Below are 13322 nucleotides of genomic sequence, written 5' to 3' on the forward strand. Positions count from 1 at the left end.
TCACTTTTCCATAGTTCTTGTGCCAACCTCCTCCCTGCTTTTCCTTCCAAACTTGGCAGAGGTCTGTGCTTGCCTCCCCTTCCAGGAAGCCAGCTTGGATCCATTGGAGGAGAGGTGTCCTGGTTGCCCTCCTCTCCAGGCTTTCACATATTTCCACACTGATAATGACCAATTCAGCAAGTATTTTTGGAGTGCTTGGCTCTCTGCCCTGTCATTGTGAACATTGTAGACTAAATCTGACTAATAAGTAGGATTGGGGAATATGGTACTCTAGTAATGACATTTGTTGGTTACCTAAGGATTTGCTTCTTTTAAATTTAATTCAGCAAATATTTATTAAGCACCCTTTGTGTGTTAGGCATTGTACTATCAAGGGTGCAAAGACAGCAATGAGACATGAGTTCCTTATCTTCAAGGAATTTAGGTTCTCTTGGGCAGGTATAATATGTACATAAATCCTTATTAATACAAGATAAATTGAGGCTCTAAAAAGGACTGACAAGAGGAAGAAGCAGCAAAAACTCCACAAAGGAAGTGACTCTGTCTAAACCTTGGAAGAAAAGAATATATATTATAAGATATAAATGAGAAGGGACACATTTGTCCAGACCATATCTCATGTCTGGAATATACTTTCTCAACTTCTTTTGAAATTCCTATTTCCCTTCTAGTCTCAAGTGCTACTTCTCATAGGGTTTTCCTGACACCCCTGGTCACTAGTTCATTCCTGCTGAAATGACTGTATATTTTGCTTTGTTTATATTTTTTATTATTTTGAATACATGTTGTTTTCCCCTATAAGGAGCAAGTTTCTTTAAAGTTGGATCTGTTTCATTGTATTCTTCATATTCTCCGAAGCTATTAGTGCATTTCTCAGAACACAATAGGTGCTTAATAAATGTTTAAGGAGTATGCAAATGAATTATAGATATGGGGAATAGACTGTGTGAAGACATGAAGAAGAGACATAGGATGTTATAGTTGGGGAATAACTAACAGTTCAGTTTGGGTAGAACTTAAGAGTAAATTGAGGAAAGTAATTTTAAATGAGACCTGAAAGTTAGATTGGAGCCAGATTGTGAAAGATTTTAGGTACCAAATTGAGAAGCATTTGTGTTTTATCCTAGAGAAAATGGGGGAGCTATTAAAGATTTGGGAGCAATGGAATAATCTGTTTACATCTGTACCTTGGGAAAATTATTTTGGCAGATGTGCGAAAGATGGATTGGAGAGTGTATTGGCCAAAAAGAAAGGCCAATATAATTACCCAAATGAAAGGTAACAGAGAGGGGGCCAAGGTGACAGTTGTTTAATGGAGAGGAGAGGATAGATATTGGCAGATGATGTGGAAGTCAAATTGAGCAGACCTAGCAATTGATTGATTATGAAGGATGATGCAGAGTTGAATCTGACCCTAGGTTATGAGCCTATGTGACTCAGAGATTGGTGAAGTCCTTAATAGAAAGAAGGAAGTTTTGAGATGGAGCTGATTTATGCAGTAAGATAATGAGATCAGTTTGGAATATATTGAGTTTTAGATTCCTTTAGGATATTTTGGAAGAAGGGGACCAGCTGGAAGATGTGAGGATGGTATGGAAGGTTCAGGCAAAGGGATAAATGTTGAACATGTAGAATCACAGAACACAGTTTGTAATATGGAAGGGACTATCAAAGGGATTTATCAAATCCATCCCTGCCCTAAGCAAGAATCATCCTTTGATGAGGGATTACCTGCCTTCACTTGAGGACTTTCTACAGTGGAGTTTCCTTCATTCTTAATCTTCCTATTCCTCTTCTGGGTACCTCTCATTGGCAGGGAGATCTTTCTTGCATCAAAACTGAAATGGATGTCTCTGCAGCTTTATCTAAGGCATCAGTTCTGCCCTCTGAGAACTTAATCCTTCTGCCTCTTAGCAGACTTTCTGAAGACTTCAAGGCAACTATCATGTTTCCCCCTAAGTCTCCCTTTATGAATTAAAATGTGCCTTAGATATTTACTGTCCGTGTGACTCTTGGGCCTGTTTGCTTCAGTTTCCTCATCTATAAAATGAGCTGAAGAAGGAAATGGCAAACCACTTCAGTAACTTTGTTAAGAAAATCCCAAATGGGGTCACAAAGAGTTAGATATGACCGAATAACAATAACAGTATTTCTTCAAATGATCTCTATGTACCTGTTGCCTATATCTGGAAGCCTTTCTCTTTGCTCAATCATCCTATTAAATGTCTGGATCTGGGTGTGTTATCAGTGTAAGTTTGAGCATTGGGCTTCACTTTTTGGGGCTTCAGTTCCCTCATTTGCAAAAGAAGGAATGGTTGAATTAGATGACTTCTAAATTTGTTTCCAGCTCTAAAATCCATTATCCTACATTTATCTCTCTTATCCTCAATGTGAGTGCTTCCTTCTTCCTCTGAACTCCCATAACATCTTATATATGTCTCACACACTTCCTGTATTCTGATTAGTATGATATTTAATTGCATACATTTCTCATCTCACAGATTGTTAGTTCAATGTCTTCTCCATTGCACATAGTAGGCACCTAAAATGTTTGTTGAATGAACAAGTGAATTAAATAAAAATTAACCAAAGCTTCCAGGGCAGCAGAGGGCAGAGAAAGGCCTGGTGTGACTGAAATGGTCCCCTCCCACTCCCTCTGGTTTCACAGGCCCGAGATACACCCAATGCCTTATACTGTTCTGCCCTCCATCTCCAATCCCTGGTGAAAAGCTGGAGTAGGAGATAAAACCCTGGTGGAACTGAATGTGGAAGGGAGGGAGGGAGAGAAGGAGGGAGGGACCAGCGTCAAGCCTGAGCCCCAGGGAGAAGAGGCGGGGAATGGAAGAACCAGGGGGATTGAGGCCCTTTCAGCTGCCAGGGGCTGTGGAGGAGAAGACAGCCCTCCTCCTTCTCCCTTGCCCTAAGCAGTGGCAGGATGATGCGTTGCATGTGGGAGGAGGCCAGTGAGACTGGAGCAGAGGGAGCAAGAAGGTAAGGACTGGGAGGTTGAGGCTGGCCTTGGGCCAGGGAGACATTTTCCAGAATCTGGGAGGGCAGGTCGGAACTGGTTTCTGAGGGGAGGAGTGGGGAGGCATGGAGTTGCCTAAGGGGGGAGGTGTTGTGGGGATGATGGGCGGCTTTGACAAGTTGAGTCTGGGGAGGCCGTGGGGGAATGCTGCCCTCTGGGTGCCCTCTGGGCTCTGGGTCAGGCAGCTTGGGAAGAGCATGGGATGCATTAGTTGCTTTCCCTTTATGTCCCCAATATGGTTTCTGCTTTTTATGCTAGCCTGTAGTGAAATGAGATGGTGGGAAGAGACAGGGAGGGAAGGACTTAGAGGAACCAGATAGAAAGACATTTTAGCTCTTCTGACCACTGAGCATGAAGTTAGATTGGGTACACAGATGGCAGGCTCTGAGGACCTCTCTATGAGGCTTGGACAAACCATGGGTTAGAACCAAACTGGCACACCCTCCCTTGCATGGACTGGTACATTCCAGAAAGTCAGGAAAGAGATTAAGTGTCCCTAGGTTCTCTGCCTCTTCCAGGACCTGTACACATATGCCATTTAGCTTCTCTCTGGATCTGTGTTAGAAGACTGAGAACTTACTTGTTTGAAAGAGACGATCTTGCCTTTATGAGGAAAAGTTCCTCATCCTGATTGGGCAGAAGCAGAGGGAGACTATCTACTTCAGAAGCTGGACATGCTATCAACCTGTGAGAATCTCATTTTCTTTGAAAGTGGAATTTGTCCACTAGCATTCCTACCTGAGCATTTTTTTGGGAATGCCTAACAAGTCCAGAGCTCTATTTGGGATTTGGTAGATCTGAGGAACCTACAGTTAAAGTGAAGAACCATATAATTTTACCTGGTATAATGGAAAGAGTTCTGGATTTTAGGTAAGATGGTAATGATTTGTATTTCAGCTTGGCCATGTGGCATAATTAAAAGTAAGTACACTGTACTGTCTCAACTCCCATCGAAGTCAATGTAACTTTCAGTGAGTCAGCCAAGCATTTTATTAGTGCTTACCATGTGCCAGACACTGTGCTAAGCACTAGAGATAAAAAACAAAGGAAAAAAAAAACAAGGTTTCTGCCCTTAAGGAGTTTATGTAAAGTGGGAGACAACATTCAAATAACCAAGCATATATAAGATATACAATATATATTCAAACATATATATATGTAATATATATACACACACCCATATATACATATATACATCTATTTATCCATATTGTATCTACAGATATACATAAATACAAATACATACATATATATATATATTTTATATATATATATATATATACATATGTATATATATATATATATATAAAATGAAAGAGAGAGAGAAGATCATCTCAGAGAATCACTAACACCTGAGGAGGACTGGAAAAGGCCTCTTGAAGAAGAAATGATTTAAGCTGAGTTTTGAAGAAATCCAGAAAAGCCAGGAAGTGGAGATGAAGGGGGTGGGGGAAGAATTCCAGGCATGGGAAACAGCCAGCAAAAAGACAGAGATGGAATATGGAATGTCATGTTCAAGGAACAGCAAAGCCAGTGCATAGAAACATGGATGATCTAGAGAAGGTAAAGAAAGATGGGAAGTATCTATGTAGAGAAGGGCTTTAAATGCCAGATGGAGGATTTTATATTTGAATCTAAAGATAATGACAGAGAGAGGGAGAGGGAAAAGGGGGAGAGAGAGAGAGAGAGAGAGAGAGAGAGAGAGAGAGAGAGAGAGAGAGAGAGAGAGAGAGAGAGAGAGACAAAGAGACAGAGACAGAGACAGACAGAGACAGACAGAGACAGAGAGAGCCTGAAATAATCATACATATAAGTAAGGAAAGTAATGGTTTTATAATGAGCCAAATTCTGGGCCTTTTGCCCACCCACCCCCATCTGGAAGCTCAGAACAGTTTCTAGGGTTGTGTGTATCTCTCTCTGTCTCTATGAATGTGTGTGTGTGTGTGTGTGTGTGTGTGTGTGTGTGTGTGTGTGTGATATAAAACCCTATGATTTTAGAGTTGAAAGGGACTTCCCCCCTCCCTGGGGCTGGGGTTAAGTGACTTGCCCAGGGTCACACAGCTAGGAAGTGTTGTGTCTGAGACCAGATTTGAACTCGGGTCTTCCTGAATTCAAGGCTGGTGCTCTATCCACTTCGCCACCTAGCTGCCCCGAAAGGGACTTTTAAAGATTTTCTAGACCCAGTTTAGCTGGTCTAAACTACGTGTATACATGTGTATATATGTGTATATATGTATGTGTGTTTTTAAGAGGAGAAGCAATCAAGGAGATCCCCATCCACAATTAGAAGATGAAGAGGACCTCTATCAATTCTTCATTCTCCTTCCCAGGATTCCCTAGGCAATCTGGGTTTAGCCCCAAAGCCCTATTCCAGCCTATGCCAGAGAGCTGGAGCAGCCTTATGGTATGCATCTCTTCCAAGAGGGAGTCAGGGAGTAGCGTGGGACAGACAGGTGTGAAACTAGTAGAAGTGACACCAATTGAAATTATTGCCAGGGCTCCCAATGTTCTCTGGATTATTATTTTCAGTTGGGGCTGGGCTAAGGGGGCTGGATAAGGTGTGTGTGGGGAGTGAGATCTTAGGTTGTTCTCAAGCCTCCAAAAGGATTCAACCAATTCCGCCACAGACCAATCTTGCTTGGATTTAGTTTAAATTATGCCTGGTCATAGTCAATTTCACAGGCTCAGAGGATTTGAGAACTCCCAATGCTTCAAGCTTCAACTTTGAACAGAGCAGAGAACACCTATGTATTATTTGTGGTTATATTTAAGTGAATGGGAAAAGACAACGGGTTCAAGGAGACTCAGTTCTTTGTTTTCTTTGCTAATAATGGGGATTAGTGGTACAAATTATCTGAAAAAGCAGATAATAATAATGATGATGATGGTTAGCATTATATAGCACAAGGTTTCCAAGTGCTTTAACTCATTTGAACCTTACAATAACTCTGAAGTAGGATTTGAATCCTAGCTTTCCTGGCTCTAAGCTACTGCCCTATCCCACCACACCACACAGAATTATAACAACAACAACAAAAATAAAAAATAATCATTTTAATAAAAGCTTTAGAAAAAAAAAACCAACAAAAACCCTAAAAAGTCTTCCTAATGTCTTTCAGTGAAGGATTTTGTACATATTGCCTCTAAGCATTATGAAAAGAAATGTGGCAGGAATTACCATTTTTACTTCAGAGCTGGAAAAATCAAAGCTTAAAGAAGAAATGGAAAAATTCATATAGAAAACCAGTAACATATATATATGGAAAATATAACATTAACTATTTTACTCATCCTTTTAATGTTTCTAATTCTAACTTAAAGAGTGAATCACTAAGAAAAGCAGAAAGACAAAGTAGCCAATGACCATTAGAAAGACAAAACGCAATGTTATAAGATAAATAAATAACAACAACAAAAACCAAATAACAAAGCAATTCATTTGTAGCTGATCTTCCCTGGGGGATGGAGCTCTCTTACTGAGGATTCTTTATACAAAGAAACCACAGGTCCAGTTTTAAAAAACTTGTATTGATGCATGGGATACTACTGAAACTGCTTTAATGTGCTTCTTTTCCTCCAGTACCAGTTCCCAGTGAGGTGAGGAGAACCAGTTAGTCAGTCAACAAGCATTTATTAAGTGATGTGCCAGTCACTGTCCTAAGAAAGTCAAAACTCTCTTGTAACATGAAATCCTGGTAACAAAGAACTTATTGTTACTGATAACAAAGGATTCATTGTTATTCAAAAGCTCAGCCACATATAGGCTGGTTTGAGTCTGAAAACATATGTCTCATTCTGCACCTGTAGTCCCTCACTTCTCTGTGGAGAGGAGGAAGATATGTTTTACTGCAGGCCTTCAAAATAAAATTATCACTTGGATCAAAATTCTGAGGTTGCAGAGGCCAAAATTTTCATTTTGGTTTGAATGCTATATTCTTACCCTTCCACTAAAGTCCCATGCAGAAGTCCTATCAGGATACAGATATGATGCAGGGCTTTCCAAGGAGGCTACAGAGTGAAACTCTGTCAGGTCCAATCAAGCTGCACAGGCTTATTCTTTTCCTTTCATTTCTCTTTGGTGGACCAGCCTAGCTTAATTCAAAGAGGTTTATCGTCTAAGAGTTAACAAAGAAGGAATGATTATTTCTTTCAAAAACAACTTGCTAAAGTTGTATATTAAGGTGTGGAGGGGTTATAATCTGCACTGGTGGAGGGACTACTCACATAGATGAAATATTATATCTTTTAAATTTGGAAATATGTTATTTTCTGAGTCTCATGTATTATTTTCCTGCCAATTTACTTAAGCTAATATTCTTTCCCTCTTGGGGTATAATATGAAAGGCTGCTGAAGTTAGTTTTGAGACTAGACATTTAGGATCATAGGTAGGATTTAGAAGTAGAAGAGTCCATAGGATTAGTTACTTCAACCCTCTTCTTTTACTGCACAAAGTTTGTTTTGTTTTTCATTTAGAAGCTTGGAGTAAGGAAGTGACTTCCTCAAGACTACATAGTAAGTAAAAATGGATCCTGGGTCCTCTGTTCTAAATATGGTATTTATGACTAATAAACTACCAATGGGTCATCAATAGCCAATTAATTGCATCCCTCCTGCCCTATCCAGCTTCCTTTAAGCCATTTCTAATCCTCTACTAAATCTATCACCTAATGGGAATTATTTTTTTCAATTTTGGGAGTAGGATCTGGCCCAACCAAGCCCCTAGTAGCTGCCATGTTCTGCTCTTGACTATAAGCCTTGTTTTGATGACTGTATAGAATTAGGGAGTGGAGCTATTAATAAATTCTGAATCGCCTCAGAATAAACTCAGCCATTCATTCTTGCCCCAATGACCAGGTTTTCCTTTTCACTGTGAAATAACATCTCATTTTGTGAGGTAATAGTCAATAATTCCAAACCTGAGTTCCCTTTTCTCTGAAGGATGTGAGAGGTAAGGCAGCACATAGTAGAGAACATAATAGATTTGGATTTAGTGGACCTAGATTTGAATCCTTCTTCTTTCTATCATTAATTTGCTCTGTGACTTTGAATAAATCACTACCCAGTTTCCCTATCTGTGAAATGAAAAGTTATCCTAGATAATCTTTAGATTTCCTTTCAGCTCTAAAGCTGAAATGTTATGATGTTATACTTCTAATCCCAGGATAGGGGTGGTGGGGCTTGATGAAAGCAAACTTCAAGGAAAATTCTGCATCTTCTTTGTGGGCATACCCAGATCCTTTTGTGATGGGTTTGGACTGTACATAAGGGTAGGATACTCTTGACAAGGTGGAGCAATCTGAATATTAAGATCAATGAGCAGCACTGATACTCTTCTATTACTCAATATCTACAGAGCTGAGAATTAATCACATTAGTCACAGTTAGTCACTGAATTACCTTCAACTTCTCTATGTGGTGAGATGGTATTGCATTAGACAAGGAGCCCTAAATTTTTTTTTTTTTTTACAAGATATGAAACTCTCTGGTGAATGATGTGGATACCTCAAAATCATTTTTTAAACATATAAAATAAAATACATAAATAATAAAGGAAATCAATTATATTGAAAGTTATCAAAATACTTTAAAAAAAAGTCCACAGACCTCAGGTTAGAAAATCCTATTCTAGATTCACATATTCCAATGAAGATCAATAATCAATTAATCAACTGATCAACAAGTATTTATTAAGGTATCTGGAGCTCTGCTAGGTGTTAGGGATTAAACTATGCATAACAAACAGAGAAATCCCTACTCCCAAGGAGTTACATGCTAATAGAGACTATATATAATATACATATATAAAAAATCATATAAATATATATGTAAATACATAGAAAGCAATTTGTAAGGGCAATGGCAGTTGGGAAGTTGAGGAGAGTTTTTATATAGAAGATGGTGCTTCAGTTGTATCTTAAAGGAAGAGAGAAATTCTCTGAGGCAGGGATGAGAAGGGGATGTGTTCTAGGCATGGGAGATGGTCTGTACTATGGCAAAGAGAAGGAAGGTAGAATTTCATGAATGAGGAAACATAAGAAAGGTTTGATCAAAGAATATGCAAAAGAGAGAAATAGACAATGAGGATGGAAAATTAAATTGGGATCAGTCAAAACAGAAAAGTTTATATTTTATTCCAGAGATAATAGAGAACTACTGGAGTTTATTAAGTAGAGGAGTGACCTGTGCTGTAGAAAAATCTTTTTGACAGTGTGTGTGTGTGTGTGTGTGTGTGTGTGTGTGTGTGTATGTGAGATAAACTAAAGTAGAAAGAGAGGGGCACTAGTCAGAAGACTGTTAAATGGTGTAGGTGAGAGGAGAGAAAGACATGAACAAAGTTAGTGGTTATGTGAATAGAAAGAAAGGATTGAATGGAAGAAATGCTGTGGGAGTAGAGATGCTGTGGAGGTAGAAATAACAAGATTTGGTGACTCACTACTTATATCAGGATTAGGGAGAATGAAGAACCAAGGATGACAATGAAATGATGAACCTAGGTGACAGTTCCCTCTTTTCTCAGATGCTCAAAGTATTAAATGAATAAATGAGCTAAATGAATAAATGATAATTGAGAAAGTAACAGGGTAAAGAAATGATTGAGTGAATATCAATGACAAATTAGAATTGATGAATTACATATAAATATGAGTGAGCAAGTGAATGAATGTATATAATTGAATGAATGAGTGAGTGAGATGTTCTGAATTTGCTGTTGTTTATCATTCTTGAAGATGACCATGACATCAGGGAGGTGATGCGATGCCATGCAAGTGAATTAGAGTTGAATGAGGGAGGGCTGTACTAGGTCACCAGCCTCACTTTCTCTTCTGGAGCCATCTAGCAAGATATAGATCAGGGTGACTAGAGATGGCTAATGAGTGATTGAATGTGCCTAAATCAATAAATAAACGAGCAAATGAATGCATGCCTTTAATTTACTTCTCACCATATCTCATCTTGCCCCTGATTTATTGAACACAATTCATAATGTAGGGTGGAAAACATTAACATTGACATAGTGAAGTGGGATGACTTGTTGAATTAGACACAGGACAAATTCCAGAACACATCTGATGTCTCTGGATCTGTCTGCTCAGTATTCAAATCTGGGAAGTGGTAGAAACTTCTGGACCAGTCAGTTCCCTGTTGTAGATCAGTTCCTAAACATTTAGCTAAGTGGTCCACCTTGAATTCACACATCTAGCCAAAGTGAGCATATCTTTATGGTTAGCCAGGTAAGGGGACTGAGGCTGTAGCTTTGTGGGATAGTGATATTAAGACTGGAAGTCTGGAAGAGGGATTATTTCTGCAAAAGATAAAAAAATTTATATACTTAAAAATAAAAATTGCCTTTTGAACTTCATTGACTATAAAAATTCATATTCATTAATTAGAACATATTATTAATAGTTCACATTTATATAATATTTACTGTGTACTTAGTACTCTGATAAACACATTACAATTATTATCTCATTTGATCTCCACAGTCAGTAGGTGCTATTATCCTTCCCACTTTACAGATGAAATGGAGGAAAGAGTGGTTAAGTGACTTTCTCAGAATCATATGGTTACTAAGTGTCAGAATCCTGATTTGAATTCAGGTCCAGCAATCTATTCGCTGCACCATCTAGCTGCTCCATGAACATATAAAGTAAACACTTAAGCTAAAATCAACCAATAATCTCCTGTTAAGTAGTTGTAAATGGTTATAGAAGCCTGTATTGACTTTAACTAATAGTGTCCACACCATACTTGCTTCCCAAATTCTTTTGGGTCTTCCTAAGTGTATATATAATTTTTTTTTTCTGTAACTCTTTTCTTTAATTGTATGATGTCAATTTCCAAAAGACCATTTCTTTTGGTTCTGCTTTCCTTCCTCTTCACCACTGTCAGTCTTCCCAGATTTCTTTAAGTTTTTAAAAATTCTTTATTTCTTTTCTTTATTCATTTTGGTCTAAATCTATAATTTTCTGCAGATTGGAAACTCCTAGACTGTACATTCCTTGATTTATATGGATCAATAATTGTTAGTATGTGACTTGTACCTTATAGAGCTGTCCAGGGCAGGCAAATGATTTGCTTATGATCCCATGGCTAGTATGTATCAGAGGCATGATTTGAAACTGAATCTATCTGATGGGCCCTCCAGCTGCTATGAACATATACCTCATCATTTCCTCTGACCTAATAGTCCATTATATTCAGAGGCCAATAGGTGGTAGAATGGATGCAAAGCTGGACTAGATGAGAGGAAGACCTGACATTCAATTCTACTTCAGTTATTTACTAGCTGTAGGACTTTTAGCAAAACAATTAACCTGTGGTTACCTCAGTTTCCTCATCTATGGACAGTTAGATGGTACAGTGGTTAGAGTGCCAGGCCTATAGTCAGAAAGACTCATCTTCCTGAGTTCAAATCTGATCTCAGAGATTTAGTAGCTGTCTGATCCTGGGCAAGTCACTTAACCTCTGTTTGCCTCAGTTTCTTCATCTGTAAAATGAGCTGAAGAAGGAAATGGCAAACCACTACTGTATCTTTGCCAAGAAAATGCCAAATGGAGTCACAAAAAGTTGAACATGACTGAAAAGACTCAACAACAACAAAATAATAGCATTTATTTTCCAGGACATTATTTTGCTCTAAATTTTTTTCATTTCTAATTTGTTTCATTTTCCCAATCCTCTTCTATTACAAACAGTTCTGCTAGAAATATTTTTGCTCAAACAAGTCTTTCCCCCCCCCTCTCTTTTGTCAATTACCTCATTGGAGTATAATCTTCATCAGAGGCTATATATCTCTGTAACCCATTATGTAATTGCTGTCCAAAGGAATTAATTCACTTAATTTGGGGACTGGCCTCATAGCAGATTGGGATATCAATCAATTTTCACCCCACTCCACAAAATTAGGCTGGCCCCAGGTCCCCAGTCTATATTACCTGTTTACAATAATCCACTAGGATAATAGGGACAAGCCAACACAGGTATCTTGCTATCTGCCTTGCCTCTAAGTAATCTTTTTTCATCTCTACTTTTCACCTCTTGCTCAGAAAACAATGATCAGACCGATATTTTCATTGCTACTAGTAAGGGCTTGACAACCTACTGTCCTTAGATTCTATTCATAATCACTCTAATTACTTGTACCCAAACTCTCTTCCCTGGCCACAAATCCCTGTATTTTCTGTATCCCCTTAGAAGAATATAATCTCCTTGAGGAAAAAGATTGTCTCATAGTGTAATGTAATTACTTCAAAATGATGGGCCTGTACTCAGAAACATCTGGATTGAAATCTGGCCTTAGACATGTATTAGTTGGGTAACTTTGGGTAAATCCTTAACTGTTTACCTTAACTTCCTCAACTGTAAAATGGGGATCATAATAAAACCTACTTCATAGAATTGTTGTGGGGATCAAATTCAATTATATTTATAAAGCACTTAGCATGGTACCTAACCTATAGATTGTTCTTGTTTTTCAGTCATTTCAATCATGTCTAACTCTTCATAAATCCGTTGAGGTCTTCATGGCAAAGATAGTAGAGTAGTTCCTTTTCCAGGTCATTTTACAGGTGAGGAAACTGAGGCAAATAGGGTTAAGTTATTTGCACAGGTCCCAGATGTATTTAATAAATTCTTAATTTCTTTTCTTTTCTTTTCTTTTCTTTCTTTCTTTCTTTCTTTCTTTCTTTCTTTCTTTCTTTCTTTCTTTCTTTCTTTCTTTCTTTCTTTCTTTCTTTCTTTCTTTCTTTCTTTCTTTCTTTCTTTCTTTCTTTCTTTCTTTCTTTCTTTCTTTCTTTCTTTCTTTCTTTCTTTCTTTCTTTCTTTCTTTCTTTCTTTCTTTCTTTTTTTCCCCCCTGAGGCAATTGGGGTTAAGTGACTTGCCCAGGGTCACACAGACAGGAAGTGTAAAGTGTCTGAGGTCACATTTGAACTCAAGTTCTTCTGACTTCAGGGCTGGTGCTCTATCCACTGAGCTACCTAGCTGCCCCAATTCTTAATTTCTTAATACATTCTTAAAAAATTCTGATTTACTCTCTTTTCCCCTTTCTCAGTCTTTTGTTTGTATATGGTACTTGGTCTGGTTCTTGTTGCTTGTTGACTAGATCATAAGATTTAGAACTGGAAGAGACTTTAGAAATCATTCCATCTAACCTCATTTTACAGATAAGGAACTTGGAGATCAGAGAGGGTAAGTCACACAGTGACTTGTGCCAGTGAGTGCACAGCTGAGATATGAACTCAGGCTTTCTGACTCTAGCTAGTATTCTTTCAATTTCACTGATAGACTAT

General features: G+C 38.2%; 1 long non-coding RNA gene across 11 annotated transcripts in view; it reads left to right on the top strand.

Annotated features, from left to right (window-relative positions):
* Positions 1-2782: 2782 nt before the first annotated feature.
* LOC141555597 (uncharacterized) overlaps positions 2783-13322 on the top strand; it is a 141270-nt gene continuing 130730 nt past the window's right edge. For 2 of the 11 annotated variants that reach the window (XR_012486263.1, XR_012486270.1), the window contains exons 1-2: positions 5267-5432; positions 7503-7541. This is a non-coding gene — a long non-coding RNA (uncharacterized LOC141555597). Of the gene's footprint in view, positions 2992-3268; positions 3899-5266; positions 5433-7502; positions 7542-13322 lie in introns of those variants that run through there. The other 9 variants (XR_012486262.1, XR_012486265.1, XR_012486268.1 and 6 more) reach the window with 9 other exon arrangements.

The sequence above is a fragment of the Sminthopsis crassicaudata genome, chromosome 2, assembly GCF_048593235.1.
Source record: "Sminthopsis crassicaudata isolate SCR6 chromosome 2, ASM4859323v1, whole genome shotgun sequence".
Classification (NCBI taxonomy): domain Eukaryota; kingdom Metazoa; phylum Chordata; class Mammalia; order Dasyuromorphia; family Dasyuridae; genus Sminthopsis; species Sminthopsis crassicaudata.